This window comes from Ambystoma mexicanum, chromosome 14, assembly GCF_040938575.1.
Source record: "Ambystoma mexicanum isolate Mex_15411 chromosome 14, UKY_AmexF1_1, whole genome shotgun sequence".
NCBI lineage: Eukaryota > Metazoa > Chordata > Amphibia > Caudata > Ambystomatidae > Ambystoma > Ambystoma mexicanum.
The window spans coordinates 299,846,363-299,867,688 of record NC_090940.1 but is presented as its reverse complement, the minus strand read 5'-3'; the positions used below and the strand labels follow the sequence as shown (position 1 = coordinate 299,867,688).

At 50.5% G+C, this 21,326-nt stretch overlaps 1 protein-coding gene across 2 annotated transcripts in view; it reads right to left on the bottom strand.

Annotated features, from left to right (window-relative positions):
* The window catches only part of CCNK (cyclin K), an 879,634-nt gene that overhangs the window by 239,600 nt on the left and 618,708 nt on the right, over positions 1-21,326 (bottom strand). The gene's annotated exons all lie outside the window — the stretch shown is intronic.

The window sequence follows — 21,326 nt, the reverse complement described above, 5'->3', positions numbered from 1 at the left end:
TGGCAAGCAGGCGCTGGACTTGCCTAGAATGGTGATCGTCCGTTCTTCCGACGGTGCCGCCAGACGCCTCACTGTATCGAGCTTCGCTCCCAGAAACAGGGCCACCTGCGACGGCACCAGGTGGGACTTTGGGTAGTTTATGGCGAATCCCAGGTCTGTGAGTAGCTGGACGGTCCTCGCAGTGTGTTTGACGGCGAGTTCCCTCGTCCTTGAGCGGATAAGCCAGTCGTCCAGGTAGGGGTAGACGTGAATCTCCTGCAGGCGCAGCCGCGCCGCCACTGGTGCTAGGCACTTGGTAAAGACCCTGGGGGCCGACTTCAATCCGAACGGCAGTGCTCTGAACGACGTCCCTGGACGATGAACCTGAGGAACTTTCGGTGACTTTTGAGGATGGGAACGTGGAAGTATGCATCCTCCAGGTCCAACGACGATAGAAAGTCGCCTTCCTCCAGCTGTCCCAGCACGTGCTGGAGGGTGACTATCCTGAACTTCTGTGATCTGATGTATTTGTTCAAACGACGAAGGTCCAGGATGGGGCGCCAGCCGCCCGTCTTCTTTCTGACGAGGAAGTACCTCGAGTATACCCCGGAGCCTCTTCGGGACAAGCTTGATGGCGCCTCTCCTGAGCATCACCCGTACTTCCAAAAGCAGTTGCGGGACGTGATTTTCCTTCCTGGCCACAGGTGGAACGTGAGGGCACTTCTTCAGGAATTCGATAGAGTGTCCTCTTGCCAGGGTATCCAGCACCCAACGGTCGGTGGAGATGGACTTCCACACGCCGACCAAGTTCGTCAGCCGGCCTCCCACCGGGGTGCTTCGGTGGGGGCCCGAGACCACGGCCGGTTCAGTCCTGCTTGGAGGTGGTGGCCTTGCCGCCCGGGCCACCTTGCCGACAGCGGCGAGACGCTCCCTGCTTGCCGCGACCCCTGTAGGCCTCCTGAGACGAGGAGCGTGCCGCCTGGCGGTAGGACGACGAGCCACCGCTGGATCCCTTGGAGGCACCCTGTCTGCCTCTGGAGCTCCAAAAGGGCCGTCGGTCCTGAAGGGCTCCTCGGGCGCGGGCCGTCTCCGTGTCCGTTTTTATGGCTTAGAGGGATTCGTCCACCGTCTTCCCGAACAAGTTGCTGCCGTCGAACGGCATGTCCAACACCCTGGTCTGGACGTCCTGACGGAAGTCGGTCGCCCGGAGCCAACCCCGTCGTCGTAGGCAAACACCGTTGCCCAGCTGGCGGAACCCGTTATCGGCAATATCGGTTGCCACCGTTATGGCGTGGTCCGACGCCACCTCGCCCTCTTGCAGTATTTCCAGGGCCTCGGACCTCTTGTCGTCCGGCAGGGAGTCCAATATGGGGGCCAGTTTAAACCAGAGCTCCCTGTCGTAACGGGCCACGATCGCCAGGGCGTTGGCCGCTTTGATCGTCGTCGCCGCCGACGAAATGACCCGCCGCTCCATGGCGTCCAACTTCTTTCCCTCGCTGTCCGGCGGGGGAATTCAACGTCGAGGCTCCTGACCCCGCCGCTTTCTTCTTCGCCGCCGCCCAGACGACCGAGTCTGGCGTTGGCTGGGCCCTGAGGCACAGGGGAGCGGTTTCGGGGACCCGGTACTTCTTCTCGTACCGGTCCCGTTTGGCTGGTGCCGTGGAGGGGTTCTTGAGAACCGACAGGCCCTCCTCCCAGATGTCATCGATTAGGGGAACCGCGGTGACCGTCTTCCTCTTGGCCTCCCAGCGCTGATAGAGGAAACCTTCCTTTTTCTGCTCCTCCGGGCAGAGCTGGAACAATTCGGACGCCCTGGTGATCATGGCGTGGAATGAGCCAATCTCGTCGGGCGGCGAGGCCCGTGCGACGGGAGACCCGTTCCGTCGTCGTCGCCCTCAGAACCCGTCGTCGAGTCCAACGCACCGTCATCTCCCGACTCGTGGGAGGATGAGGAGGGAACTGTAGGCCTTATGGGGGCGAGCGGAGGAGAGGGTTGGGTCCTCCGTCGTTTGTTCTGAGGACTTCCCGACGGGCCAGGTTGCGGGTCCTCCGGCCTGGGCCGTGGGAATCTCGTCCTTATCTCAGAGCATAAGGACTGGATGGCAGACAAAATGGCCGCCGAGCCATCCTGAGGCCTAGGATCCGGCTGCGCCGGAAGGGAAGGCCGCTCTTCCTCACCATCCTCGTCTTCCCCGGTTATCTCCCGAGGATCTTCCTGACGGGATCGAACCTTCTCGAATTGGACTTCGAGGTTCCTCACGGCCTCCGAGGCTGACTCCGAGCTCGAGGAGGCTACCGTGTCCCCCCTCGCTTCTTCCATCATGGCGGCCACGACGATGGGCTGAAAAGAGGATTCCCTCCTTGGCGGCAGGAAAACTCTAGTCCCGTAGGCGGTCTCCGCTGGCGGTGTCTCTGCCGGCTTGGCCAGAGTCGCCGCAATAGCCTTGATAGAGGCCTTCGCCTACTGGGTAGCGGCCTTCACCACCTTAGGTGCGTCCCGGGCCCTCTCCTTCAGGGGAGGGGCGACGCCCCGCTCCCCCTCTTCCGAGATCGGACGGGGCTTCTCCCAAAGCTTACCCAGGGTCTCGGATTTTCTCTTCCCCGAACCGGAGCGTTGGCTCGTGGTTGACGGTGCCGGGGAAGGTGCGCCCTGCCTGGCGACCGAAGAGCCTGACCTTTCGGCGCTCCCTGAGCCAGCGGACTCGCGGCGCTTGGCCTGGTGTTGGGCTCCCGTCGCCGGGGCGCCCACACAGGACTTAGAAGCCCGCTCGGACCCTTTCTGCTCCTCACCCGTCGAGCCCTTCTCCAACCAGCTTGCGAGACGGGATCGACGGTCCCTCATGGTCCGCTCCGACAAGTTCTTGCAGAACTAGCAGTCCTTCTCTACATGAGTCTTGTCCCCATGAAGACAGTAGAGGCATCGCAAATGTTTGTCTTCTTTGAACACATTCTGTAGCCCGCATCCAGGGCAGCTGCGAAACAGCTTGGGTCCGGGCGACGAACTCGCATCCTGGGCCATCTCGAAGTAGGCCGCGAATCTTCTGGAATCCTCCAAGAAGTTGATTCGACGAAATCTTCACCCTTGAGGGGCATAGGAAAATCCTGCAACGGGTAGCCGTTAACGGGAGTAGAAACGGTGGAGCTTGAGGCTCGACTAACCGAAAAAATGTGAAAATTCACCTGAAAAAGTGCGAAACACACAGTAAAAGCTTGAGAGCTAAGCACGAGGACTCCCAACACTTGAACGTGCGGTAAAAATCTGAAGATGGCTGCCCGAGGCGGGGCTTAGGTAGAGGGCAGTCATTGGCTGTGGTCAGTATGACACAGAGATCAGTGATTGGTTACTACTACGAAAGACAGATCAGAAACAAAACTGATACGGATTTTTTCTTTACCGAGGATTCCCAGCCTGACGAAGGGGAATATTCATGAGCATGTGAATCCATGCCAGACCCCATGCTGGAGAACATTAACTCTCCAAAACCCGAGCTTGGAGCTGCATTCAGCTCCAGCACCAAAGAGGAGGAGTAGCAAGACTGGCTGTTTCTCCCCACAGAACCATAGCCCTGTATTACAAGGGTTCTTCACAACACACTTGGACCACACCAGTTTGTTATGGAAACTGTAGACACCAAATGATCTAGTAGCCCCAAGACTCAGAGGAATAGCTTTACTGGCTATTCCTTGCAAAGAGCCTCAGCTTGGAATGATGGGGGACAGAATTTGCACCCTCTGTCTGTCCTCTGCTTGCTGGAATATGCATTCCATCTGAACCCTCTATTTTTTTAATGGCCTTTTGGGGGCATAGCCAGAGAAGTACACATTCTCCTTTCTTAATATCGTTGTCAGTCTTTGTCTGAAAGAAATCAACCTTTTTCAAACCAGAGTGCCAAATGTCAGTAAATTCCCTAGGATGTCAAGCTCCAAGTGAAGTTCTCTTCCTGCAGAAAGCCCCATTATCCTGTAGGGGGATTTCTGTATGCTGCGTCAAGATGAATGGTTCAGCCATTTCGTCGCCCACTCTCCGCCAAAATGGACAAGGAGAAAGGGCAGGGCATAAAACCGACCTTGCAAGGGGCAGACTTCAGAGTCTGTCTTCCACAATGTAGGTCTTCTGTATGTGGTCTTTGTACCCCAAAATGTCTACATGAGTTATGTTTGACCACACAGCTATAATTTAATATTACAAAGTATACAATTTGATGATAACGTTCGACCTGTGCTGTAGTATTTTCCCCCCCTGATGTGGGTGTTGTCCACATCTCAAACTTCTGAACCTTGCTAGTGGCAATGCAAGTTCGAAATGGCAATGCATTACTTACCATAAAAGCATTTCTGATGGTTGTATCTGCTTAGATTCACATGCTGTGCATAGGTTCGAAATCCAGTCGTCACTGAGGAGTATTGCATTTTGTTTTTCGTAGTCAAAAAGGGGACGTCGACAAGGCGTGTCTGTAACACTATCCCTATAGTGACGTGCGTTGTACCCACAATCCCTCACGCGTCGAGGTCCCTCTGTTTGTATTTTTTCGGCCCTGAGGGAGCCTTCTATACGTGAGTGAGTACAGAAAAGAGAGAGATGTAGAAAGATGTCTATGTTCCTTCCATCCGAGCGGGAGGAAGGGTGGGCGCATGTGAGTCTAAGCAGATACAACCATCAGAAATGCTTTTACGGTAAGTAATGCATTGTCTTCTGATGTTTGTTAATCTGCTTAGAATCACATGCTGTGCATAGACTAGCGAGCAGTACCCGGAGTTGGCGGTGGGTTATGAGAAGGAACAGTAGAGAAAAGATGTTTTAATACTGCCTATCCCACCTGGGAGTCAGATCTAGAGTGTGCATCTGGACAGTTTTTTGTAAAGGTGTGCACAGAACTCCAGGTAGCCGCTTTGCAGATGGACTCAAGGGGAAACATTTGCAATGAATGCTATGGATGCTATGGATGCCCCATTGCCTCGAGTAGAATGTGCTCTTGGCTTGAAGGGTAGTTCTCTCTTAGCAAGAGTGTAACAGAGAGTGATGCATTGAACAATCCATCTAGATATAGTGGACTTTGAGACTGCATCTCCTTCTCTTCCTGCTGCCACAGAGACAAAGAACTGATTAGTCTTTCTCAGTGGCCTGGTTCTTTCTATGTAGAACATGACAGCTCTGCGCACATCCAGTGTATGCAGACTTTTTTCTCCCAAGTTGGAAGGGTTTTGAAAGAACGTTGGTAGTTCTATTGACTGGTTTACATGGAATTTCGAGATGAATTTCGGTGCAAACCTTGGGTGTGTGCGTAGAACCACCTTATCTTTGTGAACTGTTACGAAGGGGTCTAGAACAGTAAGAGCCTGTAGTTCACTTACTCTCCTAATGGAGGTGATAGCTATTAGAAAAGCAGCCTTAAGAGTGAGGTCCTTAAGAGTTGCCTTGTGCATGGGTTCAAATGGTGAGCCCATGAGTCTGGTAAGTACCACATTTAAGTCCCATCTGGGAGCTGGGTTAGCTATCAGAGGGTGTATTCTCTTTACCCCCTCCATGAAGGCCTTGATAACTGGGATCTTCCACCACGACACTAAGTTGGGAAGTGGTGTATGCAGAAAGTGCCGCCAGGTGGACTTTAATGGAATTGAACACTAGACCTGAATCCAATAAATGGGTCAAGTACAGAACAATATGTGTGGGAGAGCAGTCAACCGGGTTGATGCTCTTTCCTCTACACCAGATGACAAATCTTCTCCACTTGCTAGAATAGCAGTGTCGAGTATTCGGTTTTCTGGCTTCCCTGAGGATGTCCATACATCTCTGCGGGAGTTGTAGATGTCCAAATTCTATGATCTCAGGAGCCAGGCTGCTAAGTTCATGGTCTGAGGACATGGATGCAGTGTCCTGCCCTTGTCCTGTGACAGCATGTTGTGTGGGCAGGGAAGTTTCACTGGGGGAGATAGAGACATCTCCATCAAGTGAGCGAACGATGGCTGCCGAGCCCACATCGGGGCCACTAGTATCATGGTAACTTGTTCCTGGTGCATCTTGTGCACAACTTTGTTGAGAAGGGGAGTCGGGGGGGGGGGGGGGGGGGGGGGGGGAGTGTAAACAAATTTCCCTGACCATTGAATCGACAGACCGTTCCCCTTGGACTGGTTCTGAGGGTACCTGGAGGCGTAACTTTGGCATTGTGAGTTCTCCGGAGTTGCGAACAGGTCTATTTCGGGGAATCCCCATTGCGTGAAGACGTCGTCTTCGTGCAATCGCCATTCGTACTCTTCGGGCAGGGGGAAGTCTCTCGGGCCACTATCATCATGGTGGCTTGTTTCCGGTGCATCTTGTGCACAATCATGTTGAGAAGGGGAGTCGGGGGGGGAAAAGCGTAAACAAATTTCCCTGACCATGGAATCGATAGACCGTTCCCCTTGTACTGTTTCTGAGGGTACCTGGAGGCGTAATCTTGGCATTGTGAGTTCTCCAGAGTTGCGAACAGGTCTATTTCTGGGAAACCCCACTGTGTGAAGACGTCGAAGACGATGTCTTGGTGTAACCGCCATTCGTACTCTGCGGGCAGGGGGAAATCTCTGTTGAGTTTGTCTGCTAGCAGATTGAGTTCCCCTGGTACGTGTTGTGAGAGTAGGAACATGTTGTGTCCGAGAGCCCACTTCCATATATTCTGGGACAGCTTGGACAGTCCTGGAGAGTGGGTGCCCCCCTGCTTGCCCCCCTGCTTGCCCCCCTGCTTGTTGATGTAGTACATGGCTGTGGTGCTGTCTGTAAGGACCATCACGGTCTCCCTTTGTAGGTGTTCTTGGAAGGCTTTTAGTGCTTTGAACACCGCCAATAGCTCCAGTAGGTTTATGTGCTTGGATGCTACGCTGCGAGTCCACACTCCGTGAGCAGTCTGATGGGATAGGTGAGCCCCCCATCCTGTGAGGGATGAGTCCGTGGTTAGAGTGGCCTCCACCGCGGGTGTGGCAAAAGGTTTCCCTATTATCAGGTTTTCCTTTGTCCACCACGTAGCGAGAGAACCAAGGCCTGGGAGACCACCACTAGATCGTCCCATTGTCCGCAGGCCTGACACCACTGGCTGTTGAGCCACTCTTGCATTGGGCGCATGCGCAGGCATGCGTGAGGTACCAAATAAACACAACGCCATCATTCCTAGCAAGCGTTTTGCTTTGCGCACCGTCACCTCTCGACCTGCCACATATTGGGGGATCTGAAACAGCATGTTTTGGACCCTCTCGTTGGAGGGGAAGACGAGGCCGTCCTTTGTTCGAATTAGAGCCCCTAGGAATTGTTTGACTTGGGTGGGGTCTAAGCTGGACTTCTTCTCGTTGATGGAGAAGCCCAGCTGGAACAAAAGGTCTACAGTCTTTTGGGTGTTTGAGAAGCATGTCTCGTAAGAGTCCCCTGTTATGAGCCAGTCGTCGAGGTAAGGGTATACTGGGATGGATAACCTGGGCAGGTGGGCCGCTGCCACTGCCAGTACCTTCGTGAATACCCTTGGAGCAGATGCTATGCCAAAGGGTAGCACTCTGAACTGGTAGTGTTTGCCCTCTATCATGAACCCGAGGTATTTTGTGCGCGCTGGCAACATTAAAATATGAAAGTATGCATCTTTCATGTCCAGTGTCGCCATGTAATCTCCCTGTGATAGCAGTGGGATCACCTCCTGTAAAGGTCACCATACGAAACTTTTGGGGTTTGACAAACTTGTTCGCTGGGCGCAGACCTAATACAGGGCGCATGGTTAGATCCTTTTTGGGTACAAGGAAGTACACGGAATAAATACCTTCAGTTACCTGAGATAGAGGCACAACCTCTATGGCTCCTTTTTCCAGCAGTTGGTCCACTTCTTGGAGAAGGATGGCGAGGTGTTCTGGTGTCATGCGGCGTCCCCTCGGGGGTCTGTATGTTGGGGAACTGTTGAACTCTATACAGTAGCCGCGGGCTACGGTGGAAAGCACCCAGCGGTCTGATGTTATTCCCTCACATGCTGGAAGAAAGGATGTTAACCGGCCCCCGACCGGCGTTGCATGGGAGGGGCGCAAATCTTCGCGTCACTTTGTGGTGTTGGTGGCTTGGGAGCCTGTGGGGGTGGAACCCCGGCCTCTCCCTTTGCCACGGCGTTGACCCCTCTGATTGTACTGGCCACTATTCCCTTGGTAGTTGCTGGCAGAATACTGTTGTTGGTTTTGTTGCTGGCGCTGGCCACGAAAAAAGCGCTTATTACCAAATCCCCGCCTGTTAGGGGGTTTTGAAATTTGGTCTAAGGTCTTTATAGTGTCAAATTCCTTCTTCGCGTTCTCCAGCGCGTCATCAACTGCTTTCCCAAAGAGGTTGGACTCCTCTATGGGAGGAGGAGCTTCTTCAATGTCCTGTTTAAGCTTTTCCCGTTGAGCATCAGCGTAGCTTGCCAATAGTGTGTTATTATTGGCAATTCTGGTAGATAATGCTGCAGAGGTGGTGATTCTCTTGGCTAGGGCATAAAGCTTCTTCCCCTCTTTATCTGGGGGTGCCTCGCTGGTAGATCGTGGGACTCCGGCCCTTTTCCTGACGTTGGTCACGACCAGGGAGTCCGGGATTCAGTGACCCTTAATATCTAATGGGTCTGATTGAGAGGGAGAGAACAGTTTCTCAATCCTCGGATTGACCCCTCTCACCAGTGCAGGAGTGGACAGAGAAGGGGTAATACGTCTCTTAATTGAGGCAAGGATGGGGATAGTTTGGCTAGTGGGGGGGTTTTCTTTGATAATCCTCTCCACAAAATCGGTGTCTGGGGTGACCTCCCCAGTTTCAAGTTCAAAATGTGCTGCTGCCTTCTTCAGCAGTGCATTGAAGGTGGGTTGATCATCAACAGGCGAAGGGTTCCTTACTGGTGTAGTTTCAGTAGATCTGATGACTATACTGCTGCTGCCTGTGTCTGTAGACCTAGCTGATGATTGCCAGGGATTTGGGTCGCTCTCGCCTGTGTCCTCCTGGAATCCCTCCTCACCTAGGTTAGTGTCCTCGTGAAAACCTTCCTCTTCTTGTTGGTCTTCAACATAGGTGAACTCATCTTCCTCCTGGAAGAGGGTGTCTTCCTCAGTGAGGTCGTAAGAGTATATGTCCTCCTGTATGGGGTTATAAAACTTCTGGTATTTAGCCCTTGGACTCTCCAGGGGTGCCTCCCTTGGTCTCTTGGGTGCCCTGTCTTCTGGGATGGACATGAGCCTGTCTAGTTTATCCATACAGGTCTGGAACCTTTCAAAGGTCCACTGAGGTCGGCCAGGACGGTCTGGGAATGAAAAAGGAGTTTCTTCCTCCTGTAGTTGTCTGGTTCTGTCCCATAACGTCAAAGAAAGTGAGCCTTCGCCTTCTGAGTAGCCTTCTCGCTGGCTAGGGCCTTCCGTCGGCGTCGGGAACTGGCCTGATCTGTTTTCCGGCGCTTTCGGCGTATCTTTGGCCTTGTGCGCGGTTTTCGGCATCTCACTCGCCGTACGTCTCTGGCCGTCCTTAGATGATGTGCGCGGAAGGCTTTCGGCGATCATTCTCTCTTCCGAGGGATCGGTTGCCGTCGCGCTATGTAACGTCGAGTCCTTGCTGGCAACGTGAGCGCTCTTACGATGCGCGTCGCCGGAGGTTTTGGTGTTAGCGCCCTTATCTTTAGAATGCCCAGTCGCCTGTCGCGGTGGCGGGGAGGACTGACGACCCTTACGGTCGGCGGAAGACGCCAGTGGGCCCGGCGCCCCCGTTGGCGCTATGGCTGCCTTCGTCTTCGACGAATGCGTGCCGGGGGGTATGTGCTTTTGTGTTCTTCCGTGTGCGTCCTTGTCGCCGGGTTGTTCATCCCCATAAACTGGGCGTGAGCCAGGCTTGTCGGGGCCGGGGACAGACGACGAGGAGCGTGAACGCTCCTTTGAGAAGTCTACCACCTCCGTTACGGGGCCGTGTAGTCACTGTCCTCGTCACATTCGGCGGCGGCAGCGGGCGAGGAGTCAGGCCTAGACATGGCGTAGGCTGCCCACCTTTTGACCCTGCGGTCTTTTAGAGTTTTGGGCTTTAGTAATTTACAGGCCGCACAGCCGTCCTCCTGGTGATCGAGGGGTAAGCGACGGTTGCACCGTTTGTGCTTATCCTTCCAGGTATATTTACCCTTGCAAAGCGGGCAAAACCTAAATGGCGTCCTCTCCATAGCTGAGGGCAAGAAGTGTGACTACGACCTCGAAAGAGAGGGAGGGGAAAGAGAAAGGCAGTCTTAAAGAGAAAGAAAGACCACACAACCCCACTCTCCCTACTGTGTATGGCCGGTGAGGCCAGGCCACGTGTTCGGCAGCGCTGAAGGATCCCCTCCGCTCGTCCTTCCGTCAAAGATCTTGCTTGGCGGAGAAACAGCTCTGCGTCGAGGGAGGGATCTACGTTGTTGATATTAATAACAAACGACCAAAGGTCGAAGAAACTATTTGGCAATGTCTCTCGAGGAGCTCCGCATAAAGGCGACCAGTAGCTGGGCGGAAAAAAACAATCTGAGGGACCTCGACGCGTGAGGGATTGTGGGTACAACGCACGTCACTATAGGGATAGTGTTACAGACACGCTTTATCGACGTCCCCTTTTCGACTACGAAAAACAAAATGCAATACTCCGCAGTGACCACTGGATGTCGGACCTATGCACAGCATGTGATTCTAAGCAGATTAACAAACATCAGAAACATATTTACTTGATAAATAATATAGCAGAGTTTTATTTTAAGAACCATGTGTGGTTCAATGTTGGCCTGTGAAAGATACAAAGGCGGCCCCCTCCAAGAGTGTACAGTCAGTCTTTCACTGCTCAGCAACCTTCACCCCAGAAAAGTTAGACATCGAAAGCAAAGCAATGAAACACAGGTGTGGGATAGTCTTTTTGTTAGGAGTGGTTTTCATAACTACGATCTTAAGATTCTAGGAAGGTAAACTTAAGAGACAAGATAAGGTTCAAACAAAAGACTAGCAAAACTCTCACTGGTAATGTGACTGAGCAGCAAGGCTTGGAATAAGGAGAGAGGAGACTAAAGTACAGTCGACAAGAAGAGAGAATTCAGCAATGAATTATCCACAAAGGTAAATACCAAAAAACAAAAGGTATGTAGGCAATTTAAGCTAAGCCTACTAGAAGGCTAAGTCACAACAATATACACATGTGCATTTACAGTTATGTCACCCACCACTCTTTATAATCAACACTGTTCAAATTAACACTGTTGCAAAAGATAGAGGAAAAAAAAAAGATGTTTGCCAATATACACTATCTATTACAATTATAAGGCAACACCACAACTAAGTTTAAAAAGTCCTCTACCCTACAATATTCCACAACGTTCAAGGTAAGTGCTAACTTGTAAGCACTTTGGGGCAGTCTCAAAGTTCTCCCATAGAGGTACAAATGTTTCAATACAATTGTCAGTGTTTTGTAAGAACATTTGTGATATGGTAAAGATAGATTTCCCAAGTAGGAAAGGTGGAGCAACCTAGCCCACTGATTCAGGGCCAACCCACAAAGGATACCCAGGATAGGGTACACCACCAAAAGCCAGGCCCAGGTTGAAGCATGTTTAGACTTAGCAACCATACGAATGAATGGGAAACATGATGATGGTTGTTAAAGGTGATATGCAACCCATGACCTCAGACTCAGAACAAGTGAAACAACCCCCCCTCACCCCTAGCAAACTGAGTCACTGGGAGGCAACTGCTCTCACTACTGCTTTCAGAGATGGAGGTCCAGAGGTCACTGGCGAGGAGTGTGCTTCGGATGACATCATTTGACAGCTGTCAAGTGAGTTAGAAATGTATCAGTTCAGGTCTCAGTCAGCAACCTTTCGGGAATGTATCACCACCTGCCTGGACTTGGCTGAAGACCTCTGACAACTCCCACAACAAATCCCTAGGACACATCAAGAACAGCAGATAATTGGAGTGGCCCACATAGGGTTGGCAGTCGCAAGGAAACGGGAAACAAATAACAAATGTATGGAAAGGACAGGTCGAGTCAGGCTCCAGGAAGGCACATGGTGAGCAACGAGGTCCCAGACCCATAACGAAGATGCCTGTGTAAGTGACAGCCCAAAAGCTGCTTGAGCTCCAGGCAATGCCGGTGTTCACAATCCAAATGATGGAAGTCATCTACAGGTTTTGCAACTCTTCAGAGGCCTGGGACGAAGAAGACAGCAGAGTAGAATTTGAGACTAGTTAGTTTTAAAGAGAGTGAGGCACCTTGCACAGGTCTCCACTGTCAAAGAACAGAGCTTTGCCTCAGCAGCGGGTGGCTTGGTCAAGGGTGGCTGCAGCAGGAGTTGTCTACAAGTCTTCTGTTGCATTCTCCTCTACAGATACTTGACTCCTGTGGTGGACTGTAGAATTTGCTCCAGATCTCCTATTGGTACTATGAATGTTGGGTTGAGTATGACCCAATCCACCAATGATGGGACTTATATCATTCAAACAGACAGATGCTCCAATCCAGGACAGCCAGCTGCCCAACAACAGTAATGAAGTGGGAAAATGGAAAAACAGGCTCCCATCTTCCCCCTCTCGCGCCTGGCCTAGAAGTTCACGGCCCAAGCACCCGCCACGAGAAGAGTTTGCCCATCTAACAGACGACCAGATACCCTGGTACAGGAACATAAGGATGTGTTCATCTGCCTGCCCAGCAGCTCACCCTGCCCATGCCGATGCCTGCGGCATGGATCAACTGGACTAAAACTATACGTCAGAGATGCCATGACGACCTAGCCAACGGATAGCACACCTGTGCCAACATACACACTGGACACTCCCGCACCAATCTACATGAAGAATATACTCAGTGCTATGACGTAGGCGACAGACATACTCACGGACGTGCATCTTTATTATTGTCCACATAGGCTCTCAAAATGCAGAAACGCAAGACGCATCATGAACTCATCTAAAGAGCTTGCTTATGCTTCCTCTAAACCTAGGTGCCATAATGAGAATTATAACGAAGACACGATACTGGTCATAAGACAGTATGAGACTATAACCTAAAGCGCCTGTGCACCAAACGGTTCCACCTACACACCAGGCCTAAGTAGGCCGCAAGCAAGAGCTCCCGTGGACGTTAACAGAACAAGAGTCAGGTTGTTGATCCTGCAGAATGAGCCTGGCGAGAGCAGACAGCCAAGGTCGTAATGTTGCAAACCCACATTCCAAAAGCAGACCATCAAGGGTACGATGTTGCAATCTCGCACGCCGTGCACCAACATCAAAGTTGCACCTGCAATTAAATCAGGCACACAGTGGAAAAAACAATATTAATTGTGCAGAATTCTGCCTCAAACACGGTCCCACCTCACGTGACCAAGCCGAACCTGACGAGATGCCAAGCCCAGGAGGAAAGAGGCGCCTGGATCCCTCGTTACGAGACACAGGCAGATACACTTGAAAGGATCAATGGACATCTGCGACGGTGGGAGTATTCGGCCATCCAGCTCATGAATAAGTCTTCACATTGTCTGCATGTACCCATAGTGAAACATTGTTGCAAATTGCAGGTACACCGAGAGCTGGGAACAGCGATGGTCCCAGGCTGGGAAGCTCACGGGCGCACCAATCAGAACATGGGGCTCTTATCACTGACGACAGTAACATTAACCAATCATTAGGAGTCTTCATGTAACAATTCTCATGTATCTAATTGTAGGGACAACCCAGATATATCACCTGACTAACCCTCGTCCACTCATATTATTCTCTATACGTATGCTATACTAACCCTACCACTCGAGCAACCAATTAAGAGTGGCGATAGGTTTTTTGTTAATTTTCTAGAGTGACGCAAGTAGCGCGTCATACTACAGTAAAAAGGGCCTGCGAGCCCCACGATTGTGTGTGTGTCAGGTCAGACGCGTATGATCCTTGACCCATCCCTGCCGTTTGTGTTTAATAAACAGCAGAGTCACCTTGCTTCTTGTGTGCGTCTCATACTCTATCTCTTTTGGGATATACGGGAGGAGTTGGGGCCTCCCTGCCCGGAGGTCTGCGGACGGCCCGGCCGACCCCGGCAGAATTTCCCCCCGACAGTAACATCCCTCTGGCTTGGATGTGTGCATGCCATTACAAGTATCAGATAGTTAATTCACATATGCATATATTTGGGATACATTAATCACTGTAATCATATTTCTGATGCTTGTATCTGCTTAGATTTACATGCTATGCATAGGCCGACATCTAGTGGAAGATGCAGAGTATTACAGTTGTTTTTAAAACTCCAAAAGGGACTTCGACAGGGTGTGCCAGTAATACTATCCCTAGTGCGACGTCCATTGTACCCATGGTCCTTCACGCGTCGAGGTTCTTCAGATTGTTTTGTTTCTGACAATGGGTTGCATGAAGTGTAGCGTGAGTACAGGTGTAGTAAAGCACATATGTATCAGATAAAGCTCAGAGAAAACATCTATGCACCTTCTACTCCAAGAGTGAGGAAGGGTGGGCACATGTGAATCCAGGCAGGTACAAGCATCAGAAATACGATTACAGTGAGTAATGTATCCCTTCCGAGGCTTGTGGAATCTGTAGTAGTATATAGCGCTTTATAGCGCCTTAGAGTGTATAGCGCTTCACTGAAAGTGATAGCATTTTGTTGCCAGCAATAATATGGCATACACATATAGCCAGTCTATGTTGCTATCATAACATGTGAGTATGTGGCTGGAGACATGATTTATAATACAGCAAAAAGCAATGTTAAGCTGCAGGTTTAAAAGTGCACCAGAATGTTTTTTTGTTTCTCTCTTCTTTGAAATACCTCATTCATAGGAGACTACATTATTCATCTAACTGACTTAATTAACAATTACTAATTACTATAGATAACTTATTGACATTATAATGTAATCTCTATGTGCAAAATGGGGTGAAAATACATATACTGAAATTCGTTTTTCAAACGTGCACTGAATTTTTCTCCCTTATAGTTCTGTGTTCACAGTAAGCAGAGAGCCTGCATACCAGGACATATTAGTTACAGTTGCTCACTGTGTAACTGGTCTGTTGTGCTAAAGGAAGGGTGATGCGGACTTAAATTTGATTGGAGCAGTGTATCTGCAGTTTTGCTAGGTAAGCAAAATGGTAAGGTGCAGAACTTTGCTGGGGGAACAAGTGCAGAGGGAGAGTTAGTTCAGGGAATGACTGGGCTCCCAGACAGACGTGCCTAGTCTCACTTAGCGCTAGTTTGAGAACTCTATGTTTTCGCCACACACTTCAAACATCCGAGATAACAGAGGCAATCCATGCTGACTGGGCTTGTCCTTCTGAAGCGAGCAAAAGTAGATTGTGTGGCAGAGGGAACTGCAAATCTTTGGTAAGCATACAAGGTCGAAGTGAGGTTATTCTTGTGCGATTATTTGACAAATGTAGTCTAAAAATAACAGGCAGTCAGAGTAGCAAAGCAAAAGAAAATCCTTTGCATGTTTATTAGTCATTTGTTGAATTATAAAATGTGATGCCTAGTTTGAAAAAGATTTATTTGCACTGTATCTGTGGTTTTGTTTTTCTCTTCTCATTTTGTTACAGGTAGTGCTGAAATGTAAATGGTAAGAACTGTATCATGACATTGTAATTGTTTGCAATATAAGATAGATATGAGATACATTACTCACCGTAATCGTATTTCTGATGCTTGTATCTGCTTAGATTCACATGCTGCGCAAAAGCATCTGGTGGAAGGTGTGGAGTATTACAGTTTGTTTTTCGAAACTCGAAAATGGGCGTCGACACAGGGCGTGCCAGTAATACTATCCCTAGTGTGACGTCCACTGTACCCAAGATCCCTCACGCGTCTATGATCCTCAGATTGTATTTTTTCTGACATGAGGTAGCATGAGGAGTAGCGCAAGTACAGATAATCCAAGCAGATAGATAGAAAGTTAAGACTACAAGCATCCATGTGCCTTCTCTCAGAGGGGAGGAAGGGTGGGTCGCATGTGAATCTAAGCAGATACAAGCATCAGAAATACGATTACGGTGAGTAATGTATCCCTTCTGAGGCTTGTGGAATCTGCTTAGATCACATGCTGTGCATAGATTAGCAAGCAGTACCTGAAGGAGGTGGGATGTGAGAAGGGTCATGAGCAAATAAATGTCTTAGAACCGCTTGTCCCACTTGTGTATCTGTCTTGGAATGAGTGTCAATGCAGTAGTGCTGAGTAAAAGTGTGAATAGAGCTCCAAGCAGCTGCTTTGCAAATGTTGTCAAGGGGTACATTTGCAATGAAAGCTAGAGTGGCCCCAATGCCTCTTGTAGAATGGGCCCTAGGCGTGAAAGGCAGAGTTTTTTCAGAAAGTGAGTAACACAGCTGGATACAGTTAATAATCCACTTAGAGATGGCACCTTTAGAGATGCGATCCCCCTCTCTGCCTGTAGCTACGGAGACAAACAGCTGATCTGTTTTCCTTAGCGGTCTGGTCTTGTTTACATAGTAGAGGACCGCTCTACTCGCATCTAGTGTGTGTAGTTTCACCTCAGCCGAGCTTTGTGGGTCTTGGAAGAAAGCCGGAAGCCCGATGGACTGGTTCACGTGAAATTTTTAAATAAACTTAGGTGAGAACCTAGGGCGTGTGCGTAAAACCAGTTTATCTTTATGGACAGTAAAGAAGGGATCTTGCCCTGACAGAGCCTGAATTTCACTAACTCTTCTTATAGATATAATTGCTACTAAGAAGGCCGTTTTGTAAGTCAGGTGTTTGATTGTGCTTTTGTGCATGGGCTCGAATGGGGGCCCCATGAGCTTAGATAGCACCACGTTAAAGTCCCATCCTGGTGGTGGGTTAGAAATAGGAGGGTGAAGTCTCTTTACTCCTTCCATGAAGGCTTTAACTACTGGTACTTTCCACCACAACACCTTGTTATGGGAAGTGGTGTATGCTGACAGGGCTGCCAGGTGTACCTTCAGTGAGTTAAAAACCAGTTCTGCATCCAGCAGGTGGAGCATGTATTTAACAATAGTGGAAGGAGTGCAATCAACTGGGTTGATTTATTTATTCTGGCACCAGATAACGAATCTCTTCCATTTGTCAAAGTAGCAGTGCCTCGTGTTACGTTTCCTAGATTCCTTTAGGATGTCCATACACCTCTGTTGTAAATTGAGATGTCCGAACTCTATGACCTCAGGAGCCATGCTGCCAGGTTCATCAAGTTGGGTTGAGGATGCACTGATTGACCTTGGTGCTGGGACAGTAGGTTGTACCAGCCCGGAAGTTTGATGGGTTTGCACACCGCCAATCTGCGTAAGTGTGGGAACCACGGTTGTCTTGCCCACATGGGAGCAACTAGGACGAGCGTCATCGATTCTCTGTTCATCTTGTTGACCACCTTCCTGATTACAGGAGTTGGTGGAAAAGCGTACGCAAACATCCCTGACCAGTTCATCCACAAGGCGTTCCCCTGGGAGTCTGGTTGGGGGAACCTGGATGCAAATCCTGGGCATTGTCTGTTTTCGCTTGTGGCGAATAGGTCTATAGTTGGGAAACCCCACTGAGAAAAGATATCTTCTACGACTTCTCTGTGTAGACACCATTCGTGTTCCTCTGGGAGAGGGTCTCTGCTCAGAGCATCCGCTAGGGAATTGAGATCCCCTGGAACATGTTGCGATGACAGGAAGATGTTCCGTCTGAGTGCCCATATCCAGATTTTCTCGGCAAGCTTGGACAGATTTGGTGACCGAGTCCCTCCTTGCTTGTTCAGGTAGAACATGGCTGTAGTGCTGTCCGTCCGGATTTGCACTGACATATTTAACAGGTAGGGCTCGAACGCTTGAAGTGCTCTGAATACTGCCAGAAGCTCTAACAGGTTGATGTGATTCTTGGCCACTGAGTGCGACCAGAGACCCTGAGCTGTGTGGTGGAGATGGTGAGCTCCCCAACCCATCAAGCATGCATCAGTTGTGACTACCGCCTGTATCTTGGGATCGTAGAAGGGTTTCCCCTTGGACAGATTCTCTCTTGTCCACCAGTGAAGGCTTTGTACAAGTGTTGGCGAAACGACCACTAGATCGTCCCACTGACCACTTGCCTGAGACCACTGTTTCGCCAACCATTCCTGCATGGGACGCATGCGCAGGTGCGTTTGTGGGACTAGGTAAATACATGACGCCATCATGCCCAGCAAACGCATTGCTTTGCGTACTGTTAATTGGCGACCGGACTGATATTGCGGAATTTGCAGCAGTATATTCTGAACTCTTTCCTCGGAAGGAAAGGTCAACCCCTCTTGAGTGTCTAGGATAGCTCCTAGGAACTGTTTGGATGTGCTTGGCAGCAGACCTGACTTTTTCTCGTTTATTGAGAAGCCCAATTCGAAGAGGAGGTCGATAGTCCTTTGAATGTTTGCTCTGCAAATTACTGGGCTCTCCCCCGTGATGAGCCAGTCGTCTAGGTAAGGGTACACCGGGATTGCCTCCCTGCGTAGGTGTGCTGCCGCCACCGCCGGTATCTTGGCGAATATCCTCAGAGCCGAAGCTATCCCGAAGGGCAGTTCCTTGAACTGGTAGTGCCGACTCTCCAAATTGAAGCGCAAGTACTTTCTGTGCGCTGGGAACATGGAAATATGAAAATAGGCATCTTTCATGTCCAATGTTGCCATGTAATCCCCCTTTTTAGGAGGGGGATTACCTCCTGGAGAGTAGTCATGCAAAACTTTTGGGGCTTGACATACTTGTTTGCAGGCTGTAAATCCAATACTGGGTGCATTGCCAAATCTTTTTTTGGCACAAGGAAGTAAGTTGAATAAATACCCTTGTTTACCTGGTGTCCCGGGACGAGTTCTATTGCGTCCTTTGCTAGCAGATTGACGATCTCCTCGAGGAGGATCTTCTGGTGGTCCAAGGAATGTATTTTTTGTCGTGGAGGATGGTTTCTGGGACGCTCTAACAGTTCTATGCAGTACCCTGCGGATACTGTGGACAGCACCCATCTGTCTGATGTGATCCCTTACCAAGCTTGGGTTAAGTTGGAAATGCGTCCCCCTACTGGGGTTGCGTGAGAAGGGACCCTGAACGGAGCGTCACTGTTTTGGTGGAGGCGTGCCGCCTCCTCTACTGGAGCTGCCTCTACCTTTTCCACGTCCTCTTTTATTACCCCTGCCGTAACTCTGGGTAGACCGTTGGTTATTATTGCTCCACGGTGTACCCTGCCCCTGGGAATAGTTCGACCCTCTGGGAGTTTTGGCCTCTTGGGCAACGAAAATTGCCATTCCCTCTCTGATTAGAGGGTTTATTGGTTAGTTGGCCTAGGGATTTGAGTGTTTCATACTCGACCTTGGCATTTTTCAGCGCGTCCTCGACCGCCTTACCAAACAACAGATCAGGCTCCACCGGTTTATCTAACAATGATGCTTTGGTTTCAGCTTTGAATCCAGACTGTCGTAACCAAGCGTGTCTCTTGATAACAGTGCCTTCTGCTAACAATATACCGGCGTTATCCGCGGCATCAAAGGTTGCCTTTAAAATGCAACCGGACACGGCTCTTCCCTCTGCCGAAACTCGTGCCAACTGGCTCTTTAAGGGTTCTGGGGCGGAGTCTATGAGTGCCGCGACTTCTTCCCACTGATGGCAGTTGTAGCTGGCCAACAGGGTGGTGGAGTTGGCAATCCTTGCCTGGTAGGCGGAAGTGGAGGCTACTTTCCGGCCCAAACCATACAGTTTCTTGCTCTCCTTGTCGGGAGGAGCTTCGGACGATGACAAGGGTGTTCCAGCCCTCTTACGGGTGTTTGTACAACCAGGGAGTCCGGCTTCAGATGCCCCCTTATATATAGTGGATCTGATTGGGCTGCCCTGAAAAGTTTCTCAATCCTGGGGTTCACTGCTCTGGTGAGGTTAGGATTTACGAGTGAAGGGTCTATTCTCCTCTGAATAGACTTCAGGATAGGGATGGCTTGAGCAGCAGGCCTCTATTTCTCCCACTAACTCCTCGGCGAAGTCCCTCTCCTCTTGAGCACCCTGGGTGTCAATGTGGAAATGTTCAGCTGCTCGAGACAGAACTTCATTCAGGAGAGGTTGGTTGTCGACAGGGGAGTCGGTAACCGGGGGTTCCTTCTCTACCGGGGAATCTACTCTGTAGGTTTCCGGGTCGTCCTCATCCTCTTCTTGGTCCTCATCATCCCCATAGTAGCCCGTACCAGTTTGTTCTTCCAACATGCCCAAATCTGGATCCTCACAAAAGGATGTCTCTCCTTGATACTGAGAGTAGGGCTGTACATAGAAGGCGTCCGAAGACCGTGTTGGTGTTTCAAACCGGGACTTTTTACTTGGAGGTATAGGATCCTTAGAGCCGGAGGGTGCTGACCCGTCGGGAGTGTAAGAAAGTGTTCAGGGTTTTTTTGCGTAAAAATCTGCCAATGATGACATCCTTGACATGACCCCGTCTATGTCATCACTAGACCATTCTCTAGAACTGGGGATGACTTTCTGGAAGTTTCTCTGACTTATCCTGACTAGACTTGGTTTTCTGAGCAGGGGTCTTTGTGATAGCAGAAGACTTGGACTTGTCTGTCTGTTTATGAGTGGAGTGTTTTAAACGTGTTGAAGTAGGACAGAGGCAACTTCCTTTGTTGTTTTCCCCCACCCCGTGAGTGGAAGACTGCTTTCCCTGTTTTTCCCCCCTTCGGAGCCTTTCGACGCCTGGCGTCGAGGTTTGGGGGTAGTGTCCCTATCCTTCGAGTGTAGGGGCTCGGGAGCCGCCGTAACGCGGTCTGCGGGTGCCGACTCCTGGAGTGCAGTCTGGGGATGGAAGTCGGCTTCGTCCTCCGACGATCGAACTTCCGTTACCATGGGGAGCAAGGCACTCTTGGCAACAGTGGATGATTGCCTGGAGTCATGCGGCAATCTTGATCGAGAACGCTCAGAGGACGCCGATTCGGACCGTTCTCTATGTGCCTCTTTCCGAGAACTCGATGTGCGCGTCGAGTCCCGGTTGGACTTCATGTGTTTTGTGGAAGTGCTGTGGGAAGCGCTTGTGTCGCCGGGGGTCTTCCCCATAGCCGCCCTGCCGGACGACCTTCCGAGGTCGGGGACTTGCGCTCGGCTGTCTTTCCACGCCATAATGCCCTCGCCGTCCGAAAGCACGGCATCGCTGCCATCGCTGAAGGCACCCTCTGCTGCAATGGCCTCTTGACGCATGGGGTGGTGGGCCCAACGCTTGATCGAACGGTCCTTAAGTGTTTTGGGTTTAAACCTACTCCACGCTCTGCAGTTCGCCTCGGGGTGGTCCCTCGGCAAGCAGAGATTGCACGTGGCGTGCCTGTCGACCCAAGGGTACTTGCGGTTGCACTTGGGGCAGAATTGGAAAGGGGTACCCTCCATACAAACCTTGTGGCAGCGGGCTCGT